The sequence below is a fragment of the Patagioenas fasciata genome, chromosome W (assembly GCF_037038585.1).
Source record: "Patagioenas fasciata isolate bPatFas1 chromosome W, bPatFas1.hap1, whole genome shotgun sequence".
In the NCBI taxonomy this organism is placed as follows: domain Eukaryota; kingdom Metazoa; phylum Chordata; class Aves; order Columbiformes; family Columbidae; genus Patagioenas; species Patagioenas fasciata.
In genome coordinates this window covers 47,780,060-47,802,778 of record NC_092559.1, presented here as the reverse complement: position 1 = coordinate 47,802,778, position 22,719 = coordinate 47,780,060, and the positions used below count along the sequence as shown (strand labels likewise).

At 45.0% G+C, this 22,719-nt stretch overlaps 1 pseudogene; it reads left to right on the top strand.

The window, feature by feature from the left end:
* Positions 1-3,059: 3,059 nt before the first annotated feature.
* Positions 3,060-7,729, top strand: LOC139826307 (uncharacterized; annotated as a pseudogene).
* The last annotated feature ends 14,990 nt before the right edge of the window (positions 7,730-22,719 follow it).

Genomic DNA, 22,719 nt, shown 5'->3' with positions numbered 1-22,719 from the left:
GTTGCATTGCAGAGTAAAATAAGAGAATTGGAAAAGGAGGTTGAGATTTTACAGGATGCAAAGGCGATCGCCACAAGAAGCAATTACTGTTCAAGCAGAGCAGTGCTATGAGCTCCAAGATAATGTAGACTGGTTGCTAGCATGTATTGCTAAGGAACGAAAGGAAAAATATGCCAAAAGTGAGTTTTTGTGTTCTCAGGTTTGTCCTCTTACCACAAAACACTCTTGGAATCCCAAGGAATGGGGTGGAAATATTTGGAGTGAATCTTCAGACTCCAATATTGAGTCTGAATTTGATCCAGACTTAAATGGCAGGGAGGTGGTGGGAGCACAACCCCCCATAGAAATGATGCTCCAACAGGAACAAGGAGATGAGGGGAGGCAGATCGCACATACTCACTCTCTGAAGGAGTTAACAGCATTTTCAGAGATCTCTCAGCAGACGAGCGGGGAAGGAATTCCGGCACAGATTTTGTCAGCTTGGTATAGTGGAGTTGTGTCTATCCATTTATTAGCAGATGAAAAAGATTTCTTAAGCTCTATAGCCTATGATGATCAGATACAACAACGATATGCTCAGCTGCAAACTGTCAGAGGTCCGGACAGGCAAGATGTTATTGCACCTACACTATATCAATGTTTGTGTGCAGCAGTTTTAACAGCATATGCCGAACCTGTTGAATCTATGTTGTCCCGTGGAAATTGGTGCACAATGGAGGAAAGTATTGATTTAGTACGGCAGATGGGGGTGGCATATGCATTGACTATGGGATCCGATTCGGACTGGGTAGCAGTGACAAATGCTACAGGTAATGCAGGCATGACAGCAAATGCCTTGAGGGGAATTGGGGTTGTAATTTCAGGACCCTCTGTTTGGGTGGTGGATAATGGAAATCTGGCAAAACTGAGAAGAGTTACAGCACAGGTGATGAGAACACTAATGTGGAATGATTTAGTACAAGCTGGTATCCCACGATCAGAAATAAGTGGGATCATACCATCACAATTTTTTTGCTGCTTGCAAAAGTTAATGCTTATGCAAAAAAGCCAACCAGCCCTACCCCCACCACCAACACTGCACCCACCCTCCACCCCACCTGCCACCTCAGTGCAAGACCAGTTTGCCTTTACCTGGCAACAAATCAATATACTTACTGAGTATTGTCTCAGAGATATAAACACAGTCCCTCCGTTTGCCACCAAATGATAGTAGCTGATATAGCACTCTGGTCAGGTACTGTTACTGATTGCCAAGATATTGATAATCTGTTGATTATGGCAGTGTCACAACAAGAAACTGAAGCAGCTGCTGAATTTTTGAAGGTGCATTTGCAGGACCAAGGCTGGGCAATTACTCTGACAAAAACGCAGGGCTCTTGTGCTACTGTACTATTTTTAGAAATAGTTTGGCATAGGCAGCTTAGAGAAACACCAGATAAAGTACAGCACACAGGCTAGCAGTTTTCTGTACCATCTGCAATAAAACAATTACATACCTTTTTAGGATTTTTAGGGCATTGGAGAATTTTCATCCCTACATCTTCTGTGGAGGAAGATTCCCCTTGTGAAGGGTTAATAGCAGAGCACAATAAAGTTGATTCATTTGAGTCTCAAAACAGTAAGAAAGCAGATAATATGATCTCTGCTGAGCTGCACACTCAAGCTCTAAATGTGCATATAGCTTGTGGCCATGGATCAGCTTATGCTGCACACACATGGGACATTGGTCACAGTCAAACCCCTTTGCTGTTATATACTTGTAAAACATGCTCACATCATTGTGCTTCTTGTAAACAGCTACATTTAAGAACATGGGGAAAGGTAAAACGGGGTCAGTGGGTCTTGAATATCTGTCAGGTTGACTATCTTGGCCCCATATCCCCATCTAGGGGGTGGCAATATGTATACACTTCTGTGGATACAGTGTCAGCACTAACTACAGGGGAAATGAAATTATTCACGCCAATGGATTGTGAAGTGGGACTGCAGCCTATCGATCCACATGTAAAAATTCATATGACTCCAGAGAATGCTGTATGGTTTTGTACCCTGACTTCTCCTCTTATGTTACATCCTTTACTAATATCAGATTCTCGAGTTCTTGTATTTCAGGCATCTTCAGTGAACACCTGTGTTCTATCTAGAGGAGACAGCACTGGAACAATGTTATTGGTGTCACAGACCCAACATCTAACTGAAGTCCAATCTGAAAAAGTGCAGGCCACGACTTTGCAGTCTGTGTGGGCAATTAACCCACAGCATGTTATTAAACCCAGAGTGATACCAGCTGAAGGAGCTGGAGCAGCAGCCTATGTATTGCTGGAAGGTGACAACCCCCATAGCTGTGTTACAGAATTGTGCTATGCTAAGGGATTTTAACATTAATATTTCTTATTGTTGTTTCTCTGAGTAGGTAGTGGCTGAAAATGCTGCTTCGATTTTGAAGGCATGTGTTGCTTCAACACAGATGATGAACTAGCCAGCATGGAAGACAAGATCTCACATCTTTGGAACTAATGCAGCAAGTGAAACAATCTACTGATAACGCCTGGTTGAATGACTCATTTAATTCCTTGACAAGATGAATGGGACACCTGATTATTGTAGAAATGTGTTTTTTCCTTTTCTGTATGTGTTTATGGTGTGCCCCTGTAAATTGCTCTGTGCTACACCTCACAAGCCCAGATGAACAACTCTGCCTTTGTCGGCCCCAGCAGAAGCAAGTCACGTGAGTAAAGGGGTGGAATGCATGGGGATATAGGGGAAGATTTGGCAAGGAGATTAGTTAAATGTAAATATGCTCAAGTGGCTTGAACCTGTCTGTTTTTTAAAAAAAGCACATACATCACACTAATTGTTTTACTGACCTTGTGTGCTTGATGAGTAGGGAGAGTGAAGGGGCAATCTTGTGTGTTTGTGTAGCTAAGTTTGGTCCTCCCATAGCAGATTTCTAGGCCTCTTCAACCACTCAGGAAAGAGAAGGGTGACACAGTTGTTGCAGTGGTTTTTGTAACTAAGTTGTGCCTTCCTAGAGTGTGTACCGCCCCTTCGTAATAAGAATGACCGGAAAAACTGACAATCAGGATTTTTGGTTAGCGAAAGATCAGGACTCGTTCTACACGCTTTTAGTAAAGTGTGGAGTCCGACCCTCCATATCCAAAGAAGACTGGGCTCGTGATAATGGGGCTAATTTACAGAGTGTAGTGGACTGAGTGATTTCTTTGCAGACTAAGTCTAAGTTTGGATCAAAGAAAGATAAGACTGTAGTCTGCACTGTTCTAGGAGCCAGCCTAGCAGCGGCAATCGAAGATCGCTTCATGCGGCACAGTAATGAAAGTAAAAAAATAGAATCCCTTGAAAATCTTTTGCAGGTCTTGCAATAAACAACCTCCAATTTAGAACAATTAGAAAACTGTTTTCAGCAATTAGAAAAGGAGAGGGAAGAAAACCGCTCATTGAAAGCTACTCTAAAGGAGAACATGGGGGTGCTGAGGGAGTGGGATTTAGAGGAGAAAAATATCCGACACATAAATCAAGTCTACCCTCAGAAAGAATTGGAGGACATGGGAAAATGTTATGACGAATTCCCACACGTGAGACCCTTAGTTAAAACAGAATACTTTTATGCAAATGAGGAGGATACTGACCCTCACACTACAACTAAGCAAATACCTTACACTGCCACGGAGCTGGCCAAACTTAAGAAAGACTACGGTCGCCTCCCTAAAGAATCTGAAACTGAATATGTGTGGTGTGTATCCCTAACTGGGGGAGACCAAATTCAGTTAAGTGAACAAGAGGCAAATGGATACTTGGGGCATGGAGTCTTAACAACTGCTGACAGACGTGCCCCATGGTCTCTAACCCAGCGAGCTGCTTACTGGGCTGGAGGGCTAAACCCCTTAGATAGGGGAGAGCCCTTAGCAATTACTGGCACACCAGAGCAATTGTTAGAGAGTGTACACAAATCAGCCTGTTTGCAAATGATACGTGAAAAGAAATTAATTTCTGAATGTGAATCTCCAATGATGTTGCCAGTAAATCCAGACATGATGACTCCCTTAATAAGGGGACGTCCAGAGTCACTAAAATCTACTGGACTCAACCTTCAAAGGACAATCACACTAATGAGCCCAGTAAAAAGACTGGAAAATATGGCTAGGAGCCAGGGTAACAGAAGTGAGAGACAGAGGGAAGGAACTAATACTAGCATGGATTCCTCTTTTCACCCCTCCCCTGACTTCCCCCAATCAAACAAATACTCAAAAGGTGTGGATGTGGGGGGAAGTAGCATAAAAATTGATAGATTACAATAGGAAATATGGCCCAGTAAAAATCCTAGAAGAGAGATCGAGAGGAATCACAGTATCACAGTATCACAGAATGTTTGGGATTGGAAGGGACCTCAAAAGATCATCTAGTCCAATCCCCCTGCCGGAGCAGGAATGCCTAGGTAAGGTCGCACAGGAACATGTCCAGGCGGGTTTTGAATGTCTCCAGGGAAGGATACTCCACAAACCCCCTGGGCAGCCTGTTCCAGTGCTCTGTCACCTTCACTGAGAAGAAGTTTTTTCTCAAATTTAAGTGGAACCTCTTTTGTTCCAGCTTGATCCCATTACCCCTTGTCCTATCATTGTTTGCCACTGAGAAGAGCCTGGCTCCATCCTCGTGGCACTCACCCTTTATATATTTATAAACATTAATAAGGTCACCTCTCAGTCTCCTCTTCTCCAAACTAAAGAGACCCAGCTCCCTCAGCCTTTCTTCATAAGGGAGGTGCTCCACTCCCTTAATCATCTTTGTTGCCCTACGCTGGACCCTCTCCAGCAGTTCCCTGTCCTTCTTGAACTGAGGGGCCCAGAACTGGACAAAATATTCCAGATGGGGTCTCACCGGGGCGGAGTAGAGGGGAAGGAGGACCTCTCTCGATCTACTGACCACCCCCCTTGTAATACACCCGAGGATGCCATTGGCCTTCCTGGCCACAAGGGCACAGTGCTGGCTCATGGTCATCCTGTTATCCACCAGGACCCCCAGGTCCCTTTCCCCTACACTGCTCTCTAATATGTAATTTCCCAACCTATACTGGAACCTGGGGTTGTTCCTGCCCAGATGCAGGACTCTACACTTTCCCTTGTTAAATTTCATCAGGTTATTCCCCGTCCAACTCTCCAACCTGTCCAGGTCCCGCTGGATGGCAGCACAGCCTTCTGGCGTGTCAGCCACTCCTCCCAGCTTAGTGTCATCAGCAAACTTGCTGATAGTCCACTCAATTCCCTCGTCCAAATCGTTAATGAATATATTGAATAATATTGGCCCCAGTACTGACCCCTGAGGCACTCCACTAGATACTGGCCTCCAACTGGACTCCGCACCATTGACCACCACTCTCTGGCTTCTCTCTTTAAGCCAGTTTGCAACCCACCTCACTACTCTATTGTCTAGACCACACCTCCTCAACTTAGCTGTGAGGATGCTGTGAGAGACTGTGTCAAAGGCTTTACTGAAGTCAAGGTAGACCAGATCCACCGCTCTACCATCATCCATCCACCTTGTTACTTTCTCATAAAAGGCTATGAGGTTGGTCAAGCATGACTTACCCTTGGTAAAACCATGCTGACTGCCCCTAATGACCCTCTTATCCCAGATATGCCTTGAGATGACATCAAGGATAAGCTGTTCCATTACTTTCCCAGGGACAGAGGTGAGGCTGACCAGTCTGTAATTACCCGGGTCCTCCTTCTTGCCATTTTTGAAGACTGGAGTGACATTTGCTTTCCTCCAATCCTCGGGCACCTCTCCCGTTTCCCAAGACTTGGCAAAAATGATGGAGAGCGGTCTAGCAATGACTTCAGCCAGCTCCCTCAGCACCCGTGGATGCATCCCATCTGGACCCATGGATTTATGGATGTCCAGACTATTTAATAGCTCCCTAACCCAGTCCTCATCGACTAAAGAAAACTTCTCCCTTGACCTGGTTTCATCTGGGGTCTCAAGGGTACGGGGCTCCCCAGGACAGCCTCCAACAGAGTAGACAGAGACAAAGAAGGCATTCAGCAATTCTGCCTTCTCTGTGTCTTCTGCCACCAGGGCACCCACCCCATTCATCAGTGGGCCTACATTGCCTCTGGTATTAGTTTTATCTGCTATGTATTTGAAAAAGTTCTTTTTGCTGTCCTTGACCCCTCTCGCCAGCTGTAATTCTAAGGAGGCCTTGGCTATCCTAGCTGCCTTCCTACATCCTCTAACAGCAGCCTTATATTCCTCCCAAGTGGCCAGCCCCTGCTTCCATGACCTGTAAACTCTCCTCTTCTGCTTGAGCATACCCAACAGATCCCTATTCAACCACACAGGCCTCCCGGCTCCCTTCCTCGACTTCCTATGTGTGGGGATGCTCTGATCCTGAGCATGGAAGAACCAATCTCTGAATGCAATCCAGCTCTCTTGGGCCCCTTTTCCTTCAAGCAGTCTTGCCCATGGGATTTCCCCTAGCAATTGCTTGAAAAGGCCGAAGTTAGCCCTGCTAAAGTCCAGGGTTGCAATTCTACCTGCTATTCTGTTCCTGCCACACGAGATGCTGAACTCCACCATCTCGTGGTCACTGCAACCCAGGCAGCCCTCAACCTTTACTGCTTCAATCAGACCCTCTTTGTTAGTGAGGATGAGATGCAGCAGTGCACCTCTCCTAGTCGACTCCTCCCCTATCTGCATGAGGAAGTTATCATCCATCATACTGAAATCAAAAAGCTGCCCCTTTCTGCCAACACTGCTGCTGTTACCAGTATCCCAAAAAAAAGAACAACCATGCATTAAAACAGCAAAGGGAGAACAGCCTAAGGCCCAACAATAATGGTGGGTTTTGGGAATTAAAAAGGGAGTTCCCAGAGATATAATGGAAGGCTTAGCCCTTGATAAACTTAGTAAAGGAGTATCAAGGTGGCAAAATTCAAAAGAACCTTCACAGAATGTAAAAGAAATCCTACCTGTTATACCTTCAACTCCCTCCCCCATCGAGGATGAGAGTCTCTCCCAGAAAAAGGAAAACTAGAACCTCCATTCCTTAGTAGTGGGTGGGAGAATGGGGGATGGATTTATATCTGACAACTCACACATACCAAAGGGGGAGATTTGTTAATCACAGCTATAGTGGGCCCTAAGCGTGCACCTGTAACTTTTTTCATCGACACCGGTGCACAAATTTCTGCTCTAAGCGAAGTAAATGCTAATAGGTGTGGAGTTTTTCCCTTGAAGCGACATTTTTGTGTCCTTAATGCTTTAGGGTCAACAGAAGTTATGAAAGTTGCTTGGGTAAAATTGTTGTTGCCAGGAAATGAGAGCACAATCACTACTAAAATGGTGACTGAAGACATTCCTAACAGTTTGCTAGGTATGGATACTCTCAAAGGTAGACGGTGGGAAGATTCAGGATTATTGTGGACTTATGGAATGCCGCCATTGTCACATCTAAGGCTATTGCAAGTTGCACTGGCACTCCCATGTAGTCATGTTACAAATGTAAAACAATGCCCATTGCCCCTTGGTGCCAAAGAAGACATCAAACTGGTTATACAAGAAATGAGAGAACAAGGAGTCATAATTAACACGCACTCTCCTTTTAACTCTCCAGTGTGGCCAGTTAGAAAGCCCAACGGGACGTGGCGACTTACAATAGATTTTTGGCGGCTAAATGCTAACACTGATCCTCTAACTGCCCCAGTCCCCAATTTGACTGAACTAATAACCATGATACAGGAAAAGACTCATCCAATCATGGCAACAGCAGATGTCAAGGACATGGCTTTTATTATACCATTGCAGCCAGAAGACAGAGATCGTTTTGCTTTCACCTGGTGTCAAGGTTTAAGGCAAGGTGGCGATAAACCATCGCAGACGCTCTCTCTTATCCCCTTACTTCCCATCACCCCTTTCCTTTAGATCGGAAAGATGATAGGAAAGATAAAAGGAAAGGAAGAGAGACTTAGACTTCAAGTTGGAGAGTTTTAAAGGGTTTTACTAATGCTACTAATAAATAGAGAATATATACAAAATATACAAAATATACAAAACCACTCTCGAATGCTCAATGTGGAGTTGGCGTCACTCCAGCAGTGGCAGAGCTGGGTGTGCGCAGCTGGCGGCTCCAGCAGGTGCAGGCCAGGCCCCCGGAAGTCATGGGTGGGACTTCACAGCAAACCGGAAACTGGTTGCAGGAATGCAGGGCCTGAGGCCTGTAGATCACAGGCAGACAGACAGGGTCCACTCTAGATGCCCGTCACGGTCGAAGAGAGAGTGACCGTCGTGATCACCCTCTTATATAGGGGGTATGACCATTATGGGATGGAATATTTCCATTGGTCAGTTTTAGTCACCTGTTCCATCCACCCCTCCCCAAACACGAATCCTCTCATGATGGAAAGTGGGAAAACTTATCAGTCTTTCTTGGCTACCATAGTAATAAATCTAAACACGAGCTTCTTCAGAATTCTGTTGGTCTCTTATCAGTACCGAGTACAGCATCTTAGGAAAAAATATGCAGGCTAAAACTCAGAAACGTACAGCCACCTAGAAGAACTTAGCTGAAAGAAAAATCACTGAAAGAGAACCGGTCCTGTTTTTAACAAAACCAGGACACCTGGGAAAATACATTTTCACCCGACTTCCCCAGGGGTAGAAACATTCTCCCACATTAGCTCATCACGCTTTAGCCCAAGAGCTAGAAAAAATACCCAAACCCGAAGGCATAGCTGTTTATCAGTACATTGATGATATTCTTCTGGGTGGAAATGAAATAACAGAAGTAGGGGCAACCCAACAGGATATAATTACACATTTAGAAAATCTGGGTTTGCAAATTCCCCCCGAAAAGGTCCAAAAGGCCTCACAAGAAGTAAAATTCCTGGGAATCTGGTGGAAGGGAGGGATGATCTGCATCCCTCCGGACACTCTTGCTTCCTTAGTTCAGATCGAAATGCCTGAATCAAAAAAGGATTTGCAGCATGTTTTAGGGTCATTAGTTTTTTGGAGAAAACACATCCCAGACTTTTCTGTCATTGCTAGACCTCTTTATGATTTGTTAAGAAAAGGGGTAAAATGGGAATGGACAGCTTCTCAGGAAGAAGCTATGCGATTACTAATTTTTGAAGCAAGACCTCACCAAGCCCTTGGTCCTATTCACCCTACAGACCTTTTTCAGGTGGAATGGGGGTTTGCTTTATCAGGCTTGTCAGTTCACATATGGAAGAGAGGCCCTGAGGGTCCAACCCGACCTGTGGGATTTTTCTCCTGGGGTTTTAGGGATGCCGAAAAGAGATACACAGCTTGGGAGAAAGGTTTGTTTGTTGTTAGTCTGGCTCTAGTAGAAGTAGAGAAGATTGCACGACAGCAGCCAATCGTATTAAGAGACCCATTTAAAGTCATAAAAACAGTCACTTCTGGGACCCCTCCTCCTGATGGGGTAGCCCAAAAGGCCTCAGTACGAAAGCGGTATGCTCAGATTGAACATTATTGTAACATTTTCTCAGTATCTGAAGGAGCTTTAAAAAATCTAGCTATACAAGAAATGGAGAGCTCGGACGATGACCAAGATAGATCTGCCTCAGTGATTCAAGTCGCACCTCCCTTTTCGCATGATCGGTCAGCTAGTGCTTGGTTTACTGATGCTTCTGCAAAAAGAGAAGTGTGGAAATACAGGGCAGTCACACTCCATTTCTCTTCCAAAGAACAGATTATAACAGAGGGAGAGGGTAGTGCACAAGTAGGTGAATTAATTGCAGTATGGAGTGTTTTCCAACATGAAGCACAAACTGCTACTCCTGTACACATTTATACTGACTCTTATGCTGTGTTTAAGGGCTATACCGAGTGGCTTCCTTTCTGGGAACAGAACGGATGGGAAGTTAATAGGATTCCAGTGTGGCAAAAAGAACAGTGGCAAGAAATCTTAAGTATTTCCAGAAAAGGAAACTTTGCTGTGGGCTGGGTGGCTTCTCATCAGGTAGATGGGGGATCCGCAGGAGAATGGAATAACTGAGCTGATGAATTAGCAAGACTGGCCCCTGTACAAAAGGATCAAAATTCAGAAGATTGGAAACGCTTGTTAGAATGGTTACATGTAAAGCACAAACACACTGGAGCTAAAGACTTGTATCGTGAAGCTCTGGCCTGAGGCTGACCTGTCACCAGGGAAATGTGCAAAACCTGCATATCAGTTTGTGAACAATGTCAGAGACAGCCAGAAAGGCACCCTTTAGAAGATAACCCTCTGGATTTAAGGGAAGGTAAAGGTTTGTGGGATGCCTGGCAGGTGGATTACATTGGCCCCTTTAAGAAATCAGGGAGCAAGCATTTCATACTGGTGGGAGTAGAAATTACATCAGGATTAGTCCAAGCAGAAGCTTTTAAAAAGGCTACAGGTGAAAAGACTGTGAAAGCATTGCGACAATGGTTTGGAACTTTTCCAAAGCCACAAGAAATACAGTCTGACAACGGTTCCCATTTCACCATTAAAATCGTACAAGATTGGGCACAAAGCAAAGGGATTAAATGGACTTTTCACACCCAATATTACCCACAGGCTAATGGAATTGTAGAAAGAACAAGTAGCCTCCTAAAACGGCTTTTGAGACCTCATGAGGGTAATTGGGATACTCGTCTGTGGCAAGCTGTCACAGGGGTAAATGAGAGGTGGGGGGTAAATGGATGCCCCAAAATCACCGCTTTCTGTTCAAAAGTTCCTTCCTTGATTCCATCTCTAAAGGGACCAAATGATTCCAAGGGTCCAGCCCATTACCCTTGACAGCCAGTCCTGGTGGAACTCCCCACTGTGGGAAGTGTACCACTGGTATTGAAAACCCCTTTTAACGCAAATTCATGGATAGTTTCTGATGCCCTGGGCAAGGAACACTGGATAAAAACCCGCTGGATAATTCTGTCATTTTAATTATTTTTGCCTCAAAGAGGCGAGCCCCATTTGTTTTCCTTTTTGCAGGAGAACTCTAAGGGACACAGAGAATAATGTGAATCATGTAAGAATCAAATCTGAAGGCCTAGTTTGTCAAGATGACAAAAAGTATAATTGTGTGAAAAATGTTGTTATGATTCGTACTGAAGGAGTGCAGCTATTCTGCTTGCATGAAGGGTTGCAAGGGGGACATTGCGAGGGTTGCAAAAGACATTGCGGTTGCTGGTGGGACCCCCTCTTAACCAAAAAGGGCATGGAGCTAGGACAAAGGAAATAACGGCCAAGCTTTGCGCAAACTGTGTGGCGAATTGTAAACCTGGCTTGCTTTAAACCAACTGTAAGACTAATTGTGAATCTAGAAGGTAACAAGGTAAGAAGACATGGAGGAAAAAAGAGGAACTTCCTCCAGAATGACCAACCGCAAGAAGGCCTCCTGAAGACCGCAAAGGAAAGAACAAGTAATACCAAAGAAACGAAAATAGGCTGAAACTAACCGAATTCCGGAACTCAAAGACAATAAAAATGGACAGTTTGGAGATCTTAGTGTGCGTGTTTGTGGAGCGCAGACTCCCCGTGCACCCAGCACTGTTTTGCTTATGCTATTATCGAACACATTGTAATAAATTGCATTAAGTGCTGCTATCCATGATTGGAGTAGCTTGAGTTGTTTATTTCAGTTGGTGACCCCGACGTGATAACCTTGGATATCTCTGTGCCACTCTGAACTTGGGGAGGTGCCCCACTCTATACCAGTGGCCCTAGTGCTCGGAGTGTCTGGAGGTCCAACGTTATTACATGATAAAGCATAAGCAAAAGAACTGAGCTCCTCCCCATACTGCAGTTCACCCGTAATCCAGAGTGCACGAAGGTCCCGACGGGAAAAGTGGACTGTAAGTACCGCCGGGTCGGGTAGTGTGTGTGACTGGTATTGGCTGAGACTCAGCCTGGTTGCAAAGCGAGTGCAGAGTCCTTCTAAGCGCGTTTCCAACACCCCATGAGGGGCTTGGCCACTGAAGGGACGAAGTGAGTGAACAATTTCTTTTGGTCGTGGATTCGAGTCACACGTTGTGAACCAGTCAGGATAGGCCAGGGAACAAGCAAGTCCTTAGATCTAGGGGGACCCATGGAAGGGGCCCAAGAGATCGAAGGGGAGCGATCTGCCAGAGATACTCCCCTGACAGTCCCTGGCAGGGGGGTCATGTTAGAATTTTGGAATGAGGAATTTACCCAGGGGAAGGATAAAGAGAAAGTCGTCTATTACTGTATGTAAATGGTAAAGAACTTTTTGGTCAAGAAGAAAGCGATTATGTTTCATGCTGGAAAGGAAGTCTGAGAACTGTAGAAATATATGTATTTGAGAAAAAGGATAAATATACTCAGGAGTAGACCCCCAGTTTGTAGCAAAATCCTGGGGAGATATAAGAAAGAAATTAGAAAAACTCGAAGAGATGGGGAGAAACAAAGAGCAAAGGAAAAAATTCTTAGTAGCTGCAGTAAGGGAGAGTCAAAAGAAAGAGAAAATATCACTGGTTAGAGAAGAACAAAGTGAGCAAAGGGAGAGATCGGTCCCGGTAAACAGACCTCCCATGAATTGAACCCAGAGAGAGAATGTCCCTATTTGTTATTATTGTGGGAAAAAGGGACATATGCAGCGAAGTTGTAGAAATAGAGAGCAAGATGAGAAGATGTTTAGAGGAGCAGGGGCTCTATATATATTAGGGGCAGAGACAACAACAGAGCCCTTGATAAAACTCAAGATAGGCCCCCATAAAGAAGAAATGATCTTTTTAGTGGATACGGGGGTAGGAAGGTCTACCATACAACGCCTTCCCAGAGGATGCATTTTAAAGAAGACTGCCTTCGTAGTGGAAGCAAAGGGAGAACCCTTCAAAGTTCTCATACTGGATAATGTGGAAATTGAATCTAAATAAGAATTTGCCTAAATGACTTATTATTAGTCCCAGAGGCTGAAAATAATCTATTGGGGATAAATTTAATTGTGACATCAGGCATGACTATAGAAATTGAACAGGGAATATTAAAAGTAAAATTATATGTGTTAATGCCGCAGGACAAAGTCAAAACCAACCATATCCCGATTTCCTGTGGCAGCAAATCTATATACACTGCTTAACCAGATGTCCCCAGAAAACATTTAGTATAGTGTAGTAAATCTAAAAGATGTATTTTGGGCCTGCCCCTTAGATGAGGGTAGCAGGAATTATTTTGCTTTTGAATGAGATGAAAACAACAACTAAGATAGACCGTATTGTCACAGGGTTTTACAGAATTACCAAATTTATTTGGATAAGTGTTAGAAAAACTATTGTTAGAATTTGAACCCCCTTCTGGGGTAAAGTTAATATAATAGATGACTTATTAATTGGCGGAAAAAAAAGCAGAAGAGACAGTACGAAAAAGAACCATAGCATTATTGAACTTTTTTAGACACAAAGGATTAAAAGTATCAGAGAGTAAATTGAAGTTTGTAGAACCAGAGGTAAAATGTTTAGGACATTGTCTTATAAAAGGGAAAAGACAATTGTTAGGATTGTTAGGATATTGTAGACAATGGATAGGTGCAGAATTCAAGAATGGGGGATTTTTTTTTTACCGGACAGTAGAGACATAGTCCCCAAAAATTAGGTTAAGGGAATTCTAAATTTACTCATTGGGGAACCAGAGCTCTCTGTGATCAGTTTTTGAAGTGTTTTGGGATATTTGAAATAGCTAAACAAATTATGTATGAGTGCTTGACTTGATAAAAAGTAAATAAAGGAAGTATGAGAAAATCACCTGCAGGGTGAAGAAAAACAGCATAGATCTTTTGAAAGGATTCAAGCGGATTATACTGAACTGCCCAAAGTTGGAAGAAATAAATACTTATTAGTTATAATAGACTAACTAACACTGGGTGGAAGCCTTTCCACCATGAGAGCAACTGCCTAATTTGTAGTTAAAAGGTTATTGGAACAGGTTATTCCGAGATTCGGGATGATTTTAGTTATTGACTCAAACCAAGGTACTCACTTCATTTCTAAAGTTTTAAAAATCCATGGTGTCTGCCTTAAGTATAATATGGGAATACCATACCTCGTGCACCCTTAAAGTTTTACAAGGGTGGAAAGAATTAAGCAAACTTTAAAACATCAGTTGTCTAAACTGAAAGTCGAAACAAAGAAACAAGATTAGTTTTCCAGCACTATATCACCACTCTGAGTAACCCTGCGATGGGAAGGACCTTTTCTTGTTTTGTAGACTACAGAAACAGCCATCTGCACCGAAGAACAAAGATGGACTCACGTATCTCGTGTTAAAGGACTCATAAAGATAAAAGACCAGTGGAAGTAATCCAAGGACCAGGAGAACTGCGAATGAAGATCACTCGGACACCCAGGAGCTCGGTGATATAATTGTATTTTTGTCTAAATGAGTGTTGACAGCAAGCGTATTCACCAAGCAGTTACGTGTTTAGAACCTAAATACGTTTTAACCCTTTTGTGGGAGATTTGAGGGATTTTCTTGAAGTTAATGTTTGGATGGGTTTCTATTAGATGGAGATTTGTTATTAAACTAGCCAGACCCAAAAGAATTTCAAGGCCACCTTGGAAAGCTGAAAACACAACATAAATCAACAGACCTATTAGCAGTGAGACTCGGGTGCATGGAAAACTCATGAACATAGATGATATCCAATCAGCTAATGCGTGCTTGGAGCGTGGACGTGTGATCAGGAAATAACTGCGTATATAAGGAGGCTTGTTTCTGTAATAAATGGCTTTGCTTGAATTCATATTGGATTGTGTGGAGTCCATGATTTTTCACCCTCGCACCCTTTTGCATGTATTCGGTGTCTATATTCTAAAGAATTGTTGTATAAGCACATACATGGAGGATATTTGCCATCAGTATTATGTTTTAATTGCCTGAGAATAGAACATAAAGAAACAGAAGCCCAGCTAAGAGTATTGATATCCACAGGGAAGATAGAATTAGATAACCAAGAGTGGTGGGAATTGTTTTTAAATGGAACGAAAGGGGGTTTTGGGAAGTGAACCCATTACAGAACGAATTGAGTGTAGAAAGAAAAATCGTGTCCCGTGTTGTTCCTGTCATTCATGGGAAGTTAAAGCCAAGAGATGGGAAAAGAAAGATAAAAAGCCACCATGCGAAAAGGCAGGATAAATGGGAGAGGCAGGGACAGTACCCTTGCTGCCGAGAAGACAAGTCACTCGGCTGCCGGTTGCAACCCAGTAGGCCAGAGAGGCAGAGGGTGTAGGAACCTGAACCTGTTCCCTCTGCTATGGCTGGTGTGCTGCTCCCATCTTGGCTCGGCCAATACCTATTAGAACGGGATCACAATATGGAATAAAGTTGCTAACAGTAACTGTTTGTTTGTTTGTTTTTTTGTCAAGACTGAATGTAATGTCTGTAAGGAGAAGTAGTAATTACCATTGCCGTAGGAGTTATCCTCCTGGAGGGTTGTATCCACCGTGTGAACGAATTAAGCAAAGAACACATTGGGGGGAAGGACTACAGAAGAGAATAATAGAGTTAGATTCTCAGGAATAGTAGCAATTGTGAGACCACAGGATTAGCAAAAAGTTGTGAAGTAAGGAAAAAAAAAAATACAGGTAGAGTGTAGAAAACAAAATCAAGAGTCTTGTGGGTGTGCACTGGTAAGAATCAAAACCTGAGAAACCTTTAAAGCCAGGCATTGGAAACGCAACAGCTCGTATGGATCCCCTGAAGACTATCCTTGTTGCCGAGAAGATAGCTTGCCTCACTGCTGAAAGCAACCCAGTAGGCGAAGGAGGCAGAGGGATACTAATCATGTGGGGACTAATCACCATACTCATGAGACTGCCTCTGTGTGGGATTGCGAATCCATGCTTAAAGTGCATCTAAACTGTTGGATATAGCAGAAAAACGAAATTAGTTCTTCAGTATCACATCCACATAAATTTAAGATGCTATAGTCAAAAGGAACTGGGAAAATTTATGTTTCAAAGTTTGCAGGTATAGGTAGTACAGAATATAGGAAAAAGGAGATTTCAAAGTAGGATCTAGAATGTGAGATATTCGGATAAAGAAGGTGGAGAAACACCTAATACATGTGCACCTGTGAGCTTGGTTAAATGCAGTAAAGTGTTACATATTCATGAAAGGTTTAGGAACGCCTATTCGTATTCATAACCTGTCCCCGAGAAGGTGTTTCGTGTTACAATGAGTTGCGGGAGACCACTTCCATAGTCTCCACCTCCGGCTCCTCCTGGTTGCAGCTGCACAGTGACCGTGAAGTCGGGTCCTCTTCTCTGTACACGATCACGTTTGGTCCAGAATGATGAGTTGGTTAGGACTCAGACAGCTGAGTTGGTTAAAACTGGCACATCTCCTGTCCTGTGCCCAAGTTTCTGTCACAGAATCACAGAATGTTAGGGATTGGAAGGGACCTCAAAAGATCATCTAGTCCAATCCCTCTGCCGGAGCAGGAACACCTAGATGAGGTTACACAGGAAGGTGTCCAGGTAGGTTTTGAATGTCTCTAGAGTAGGAGACTCCACAATGCCCCTGGGCAACCTATTCCAGTGTTCTGTCACCCTCACTGAGAAGAAGTTTCTTCTCAAATTTAAGTGGAACCTCTTGTGTTCCAGTTTGTACCCATTACCCCTTGTCCCATCATTGATTGTCACCGAGAAGAGCCTGGCTCCATCTTCGTGACACTCACCCTTTATATATCTGTAAACATTAATGAGGTCACCCCTCAGTCTCCTCCAAGCTAAAGAGACCCAGTTCCCTCAGCCTTTCCTCATATGGGAGATGCTCCACTCCCTTAATCATCTTCGTTACTCTGCACTGGACTGTCTCCAGCAGTTCTCTGTCCTTCTTGAACTGAGGGGCCCAGAAGTGGACACAATACTCCAGGTACGGTCTCACCAGGGCAGAGTAGAGGGGAAGGAGAACCCCTCTCGACCTACTAACCACCCCTCTTCTAATACACCCGAGGATGCCATTTGCCTTCCTGACCACAAGGGCACAGTGCTGGCTCATGGTCATCCTGTTGTCCACCAGGACTCCCAGGTCCCTTTCCCATACGTTAATCTCTAATAGGTCATTCCCCAACTTATACTGGAACCTGGGGTTGTTCCTACCCAGATGCAGGACTCTACACTTTCCCTTGTTATATTTAGTTAAATTTTTCCCCGCCCAACTCTCCAGCCTGTCCAGGTCTCACTGGATGGCAGCACAGCCTTCTGGCATGTCAGCCACTCCTCCCAGTTTGGTGTCATCAGCAAACTTGCTGACAGTGTACTCTATTCCCTCATCCAAATCATTGATGAATATATTGAATAATACTGGCACCAGTACTGACCCCTGAGGCACTCCACTAGATACTGGCCTCCAACTAGACTCCGTCTCATTGACCATGACTCTATGGTTTCTTCTCTTCAGCCAGTTCGCAGTCCACCTCACTACCTGATCATCCAGACCGCACTCCCTCAATGTAGCTGTAAGGATGCTGTGGGAGACTGTGTCAAATGCCTTACTCAAGTCAAAGTAGACCACATCCACTGCTCTGCCATTATCCATCCATCTTGTTATGTCCTCATAAAAGTCAATGAGGTTGGTCAAGCATGACTTCCCCTTGGTGAAGCCATGCTGACTGCCTCTAATGACCCTCTTATCCCTGATATGCCTTGAGATGGCACCAAGTGTAAGTCATTCCATCACTTTCCCAGGGATGGAGGTGAGGCTGACCGGTCTATAGTTACCCGGGTCCTCCTTCTTGCTCTTTTTGAAGACTGGAGTGACATTTGCTTTTCTCCAGTCCTCAGGCACCTCTCCCGTTTCCCAAGACTTGGCAAAGATGATGGAGAGTGGTCCAGCAATGACCTCAGCCAGCTCCCTCAACACCCGCAGGTGCATCCCATCCAGACCCATGGATTTATGGATGTCCAGATTGCCTAACTGCTCCCTAACCCAGTCCTCATCAAGCAAGGCAAACTCCTCCATTGTCCTGACTTCCTCTGGGGCCTCAGGGGTACGGGGTTCCTCAGGACAGCCTCTGGCAGAGTAGACAGAGACAAAGAAGGCGTTCAGTAACTCTGCCTTCTCTGTATCTTCTGTCACCAGGGCACCCACCTCATTCATCAGTGGGCCTACATTGCCTCTGGTGGTAGTTTTATCTGCCACGTATTTGAAAAAGTTCTTCCTGTTGTCATTGACCCCTCTCTCCAGGTTTAATTCTAAGGAGGCCTTAGCTTTCCTAGTTGCCTCCCTACATCCTCTGACAACAGCCTTATATTCTCCCCAAGTGGCCAGCCCCTCCTTCCATGATCTATAAACACTCCTCTTCCACTTGAGCACTCAGCAGTTCCCTGTTTAACCACGCAGGTCTCCTGGCTCCCTTCCTTGACTTCCTACGTGTTGGGATGCTCTGATCTTGTGCCCGGTAGAAAGAGTCCCTGAACACTGACCAACTGTCTTGGGCCCCTTTAACCTTCAAGCAGCCTTGCCCATGGGATTTTCCCTAGGATGTCCCCTGTTAACTAGTTCACCCAAGGATGCACCCAAGAATTATTATCTTAGCAAAGCGTCAGCAAACTTCTGTTTCTCGTACACTAAATTACACAAAGCTAAGCAAGGCTAGAAAATAGTGATGTGGGTTAAAGGGTTAGCTCTCTGTTAGTTCTTTAAGTCTTTAAGTGTTAGTTCTGTAAGTGTTAATTAGTTAATTGTTAATTCCCTATAACACTGCTGGACTCTGTAGTTCACTGCCAGGTGCTGTCAGGATTTGTCAGGCCCTGTCTGGTGCTGTTAGGTCCTGTGAGACTCTGTTGAGCTGTGTCATGCTTTTTTGGGTACTGCTGGGCTCTGCTAAGCTTTTTCAAACTCTTTTAGGCTCTTTCATGTCCTGGCAGGCTCTTTCAAGCTTTGTCATGCTTTATCTGTCTCTGTTGGTCCTTCTAGAGCTCTGTCGGGCACTGTCGGACTTAGTTGGGCTCTGTTATTTTGTGTCAGGTTTTGTTGGGCTCTTTCAAGCTCTGTCTGGACCTGTCAGGCTCTGTCAAGCTGTGTCAGGCCCTGTCAGGCTCTGTAATGGTTTTTTGAGCTCTTTTATTCTCTGTCGCACATTGTCAGCCTCTGTCAGGTCCTGCTGGGCTCTATCGTTTGCTATCAGGTGCTGTCAGGATTTGTCGAACTCTGTTGAGCTGTGTAGTTTCTGGCAGGCCCGTTCGTGCTCTGTCAGGCCCTGGTGGGCTCTATCAAGCTTTGTTGAGCTCTGTTGGGCTCTGTCGGGTTGTGTAGGGATCTGTCAGGCTCTTGCAGGCTCTGTCAGACCCTGGTGGGCTCTGTCGAGATCTGTAGGGATCTGTCAAGCCCTGTCAGGTTATATCAAGATCTGTTGGGCCCTGTTGTGCTCTGTCAGTCCCTGTTGGGTTCTGTCAGGATCTGTTGGGATCTGTTGGGCTTTCTCAAACTTTGTCAGGCTCTGTCATGATTTGTAAGGCCATATCAGGCTTTGTCGGGCTTTTTTGGGGCATGTAGGGCACTGTCAATTTGTGTCATGCCCTGTCAGGGTCTCTCAGGCTTTTTCAAGCACTGTCCAATTCTTTTAGGCCGTTTCGGGCTCTGTCTATGTATGTTGGGCTCTGTTGGGTATTTTCAGGCTGTGATGGGTTCTATCGGGCTTTGTCGGATTCTGTTTGACTCTGTGGGGCCTGCTCGGGTTCTGTCAGGTTTGTTTGGCTCTGTCAGGTCTTGTCAAGCATTGTTGGGCAGTGTTGGGTTTCTATCAGGCTTTGTCAGTCTCCGTCACGATCTGTCAGGCTCTGTAGGGCTTTGTGAGGTTCTGTCTGGCTCTGCAGGGCTCTGTCAATCCCTGTCAGGTTTTGTCAGGCTCTGTCAGGCTTTGTTGGTCTCTGTTTGGCTTTGTCAAGATCTGTCAGTCTCTCTCAGGCTCTGCCAGGCTCTGTCTGGTCTGTCAAGATTATTTTGGGATCTTTCTTCCCTACAAGGATTTTTCAATCTTTGTAAAGCCCTACCATGCTCTGTCAGGCCTTCTCAGGCTCTGTCAAGTTCTGTCAGGCTTTCTCAGACTCTTTCAATCCCTTTCAGGCTCTGTCAGGCTCTGTCAGGCTTTGTCAGGGTCTATTAGACTCTGTCAGGCTTTGTCAGGATTTGTAGGGCTCTCCCTGTTTTTGTCAAGCTCTGTTGGGTACTGTCGAGCTGTTTCAGGATCTATTGGGCACTGTTATGGTCTTTCAAGCTTTGTCAGGTTCTGTCAGGTCCTGCCGGGCTCTATCGTTCGCTATCAGGTGCTGTCAAGATTTGTTGAACCCTGTTGAGCTGTTTTGAACTCTGTCAGTCCCTGTCATGCTCTCTCAGGCTCTGGTAGGCTTTGTTAAGCTTTGTCGAGCTCTGTTAGGCTCTGTCAGGTTCTGTCAGGGTCTGTCAGGCCCTGTTGGGCTCTTTCAGGAATCGTTGGGCTTTGTTGGTACTTGTCGTGCTCTGTGAGGCCCTGTCGGGTTCTTTCAAGATCTGTCTGGCTTTGTTGGGACCTGGCGTGCCCTGTCAGTTTCTGTCAGAATCTCTTGGGAACTGTTGGGCTTTTTCAGGCTTTGTTGGGGTCTGTCGTGATCTGTTGGGCAATATAAAGTTTTGTCAGGATTTTTGGAGCATGTAGGGCACTGTCAATCTGTGTCATGACCTGTCAGGCTCTGTTAGGACTTGCCAAGCTCTGTCCAGGTATTTTTCGCCGTGACGGGTTCTGTCCATCTATGTTGGGCTCTCTAGGGCATTTTTGGGCTGTGATGGTCTCTATCAGGCTTTGTCGGCTTCCGTCTGACTCTGTGAGGCCTGCTTGGGCTCTTTCAGGTTTAGTTGGGCTCTGTCAGGCTCTGTCAAGTGTTGTTGGGCAGTGTTGCGTTTTTTTGATTCCTGTATGTCTTTGTCAGTCTCCGTCAGGCTTTGACGGCTTCTGTCAGGACCTGTGGGGCTCTGTAAGCCCCTTTCGGGCTCTTCCAATCTCTGTCACAATCTATCAGGCTCTGTTGGGCTTTGTTACGCTCTGTCAGGCTCTGCAGGACTCTCTCAATCCCTGTCAGGTTTTCTCAGGCTCTTTCAGGCCCTGTCGGTCTCTGTGTGGCTTTGTCGAGATCTGTCGATCTCTCTCAGGGTCTGTCAGACTCTGTCAGGCTCTGTCAAGCTTTTTTGGGCTCTTTCTGCCCTACCAGGCTTTTTCAGATTCTGTAAAGCCCTGTCATGCTGTGTCAGGCCTTGTCTGACTCTGTTGGATTCTGTCTGGCTTTGTCAGGTTTTTCTGATCCCTATCAGGCTCTGTCAGGCTTTGTCAGGCTTTGTCAACCTTTATTGCTTTTATTCAGGCTTCATCGGGCTCTGTTAGTCTTTCTTAAGGTCTACTGGGCTCTGTCAGGCCATTTCAGGATTTGTAGGGCTCTGTCGGGTTTTGTTGGGCTCTGTTGGTTATTGTCGAGCTCTGTGAGGCTCCATTGGGTGCTTTTGGGCTCTTTCAAGCTTTGTTTGGCCTTGTTGGGCTCTGTCAGGTTCTGTTGGGATCTGTAAGGCTCTATCAAGCTGTGTCATGCCCTGTCGTGCATTGTTATGCTTTGTTGAGCTCTTTCAGGATCTGTCACACTTCGTTGGCCACTGTCAGGCCCTTCTGGACTCTAGTTCGCTCTCAGGTGCTGTCGGGATTAGTCGGGCCCTGTCGAGTTCTGTTGGGCTTTGTCACGCTCCTTTTGGCTCTGACGGTCTTTGAAAGTCAGATCCCAACAGATTCTGACAGAACCTGACAGGGCCTGACAGAGCACAACACAGCCCAACAAAGCCCAACAGAGCTTTACAGGGCCCGACAGATCCTGACAGAATCCGATAGAGCCCGCCAGAAACTGACAGAGCGTGCAAGAGCCAGACACAGCCTGACAAAACACAAGGGAGCCCAACAGAGATCGACAAAATTTGACAGAGCCCACCAGGGCCTGACAGAGCACAAGAGGGCCTACCAGAGACCATGTCAGCTGAGCAGGGTTCAACAAATCCTGACAGCGACTGATAGCAAACGATAGAGTGTGGCAGGAACTGACAGAGGCTGAAAAAGTACGACAGACCCTTAAAGAGCTCAACAAATAATCACGGAGCCTAACAGGGCCTGACACAGCTTGACAGAGCCCGACAGGGCTAGACTGAACTTGAAAAAAAAACGATAGGGCCTAGCACATCTTGACAGAGTCTTACAGATCCCGACAGAACTTTACAGAGCTCGACAGAACCCAACAAAGCTTGACAGAGCCCAACAAAGCTTGAAAGAGCCCAAAAGCGCCCAATGGAGCCTGGAGTAACTTAGTAGGGAATCCTGATAAAAGAAAGTTTGAAAAAATATTGTATTCACTTGTGGTTTGAATATAGGGTTACATCGGTTAGTGGCAATTAAATGTTGTTCCACAGAACTTGGAAAATAGGATGAGACACAGTACTTCAAGTTAATTTCCTTGTATTATTATCTAAAAATTTTGAGACCACAAAAGGATTTAAGTTGTTGAACTCTGATCCATATTGAATTGATGTGCTAGTCGGAGATATGGAAAAAGAACAAACTAAATGTTATGATGGATGTGAGCTTGGGCGATTGTATTTAAGAGTGGTTTGAAAGTGGCTAGAATATGAACTGAATTGGATCTAGGAAAACAGAAATAATGGGCTTATGTTTAATATGTTGTTTTTCTGACATTTGCAAA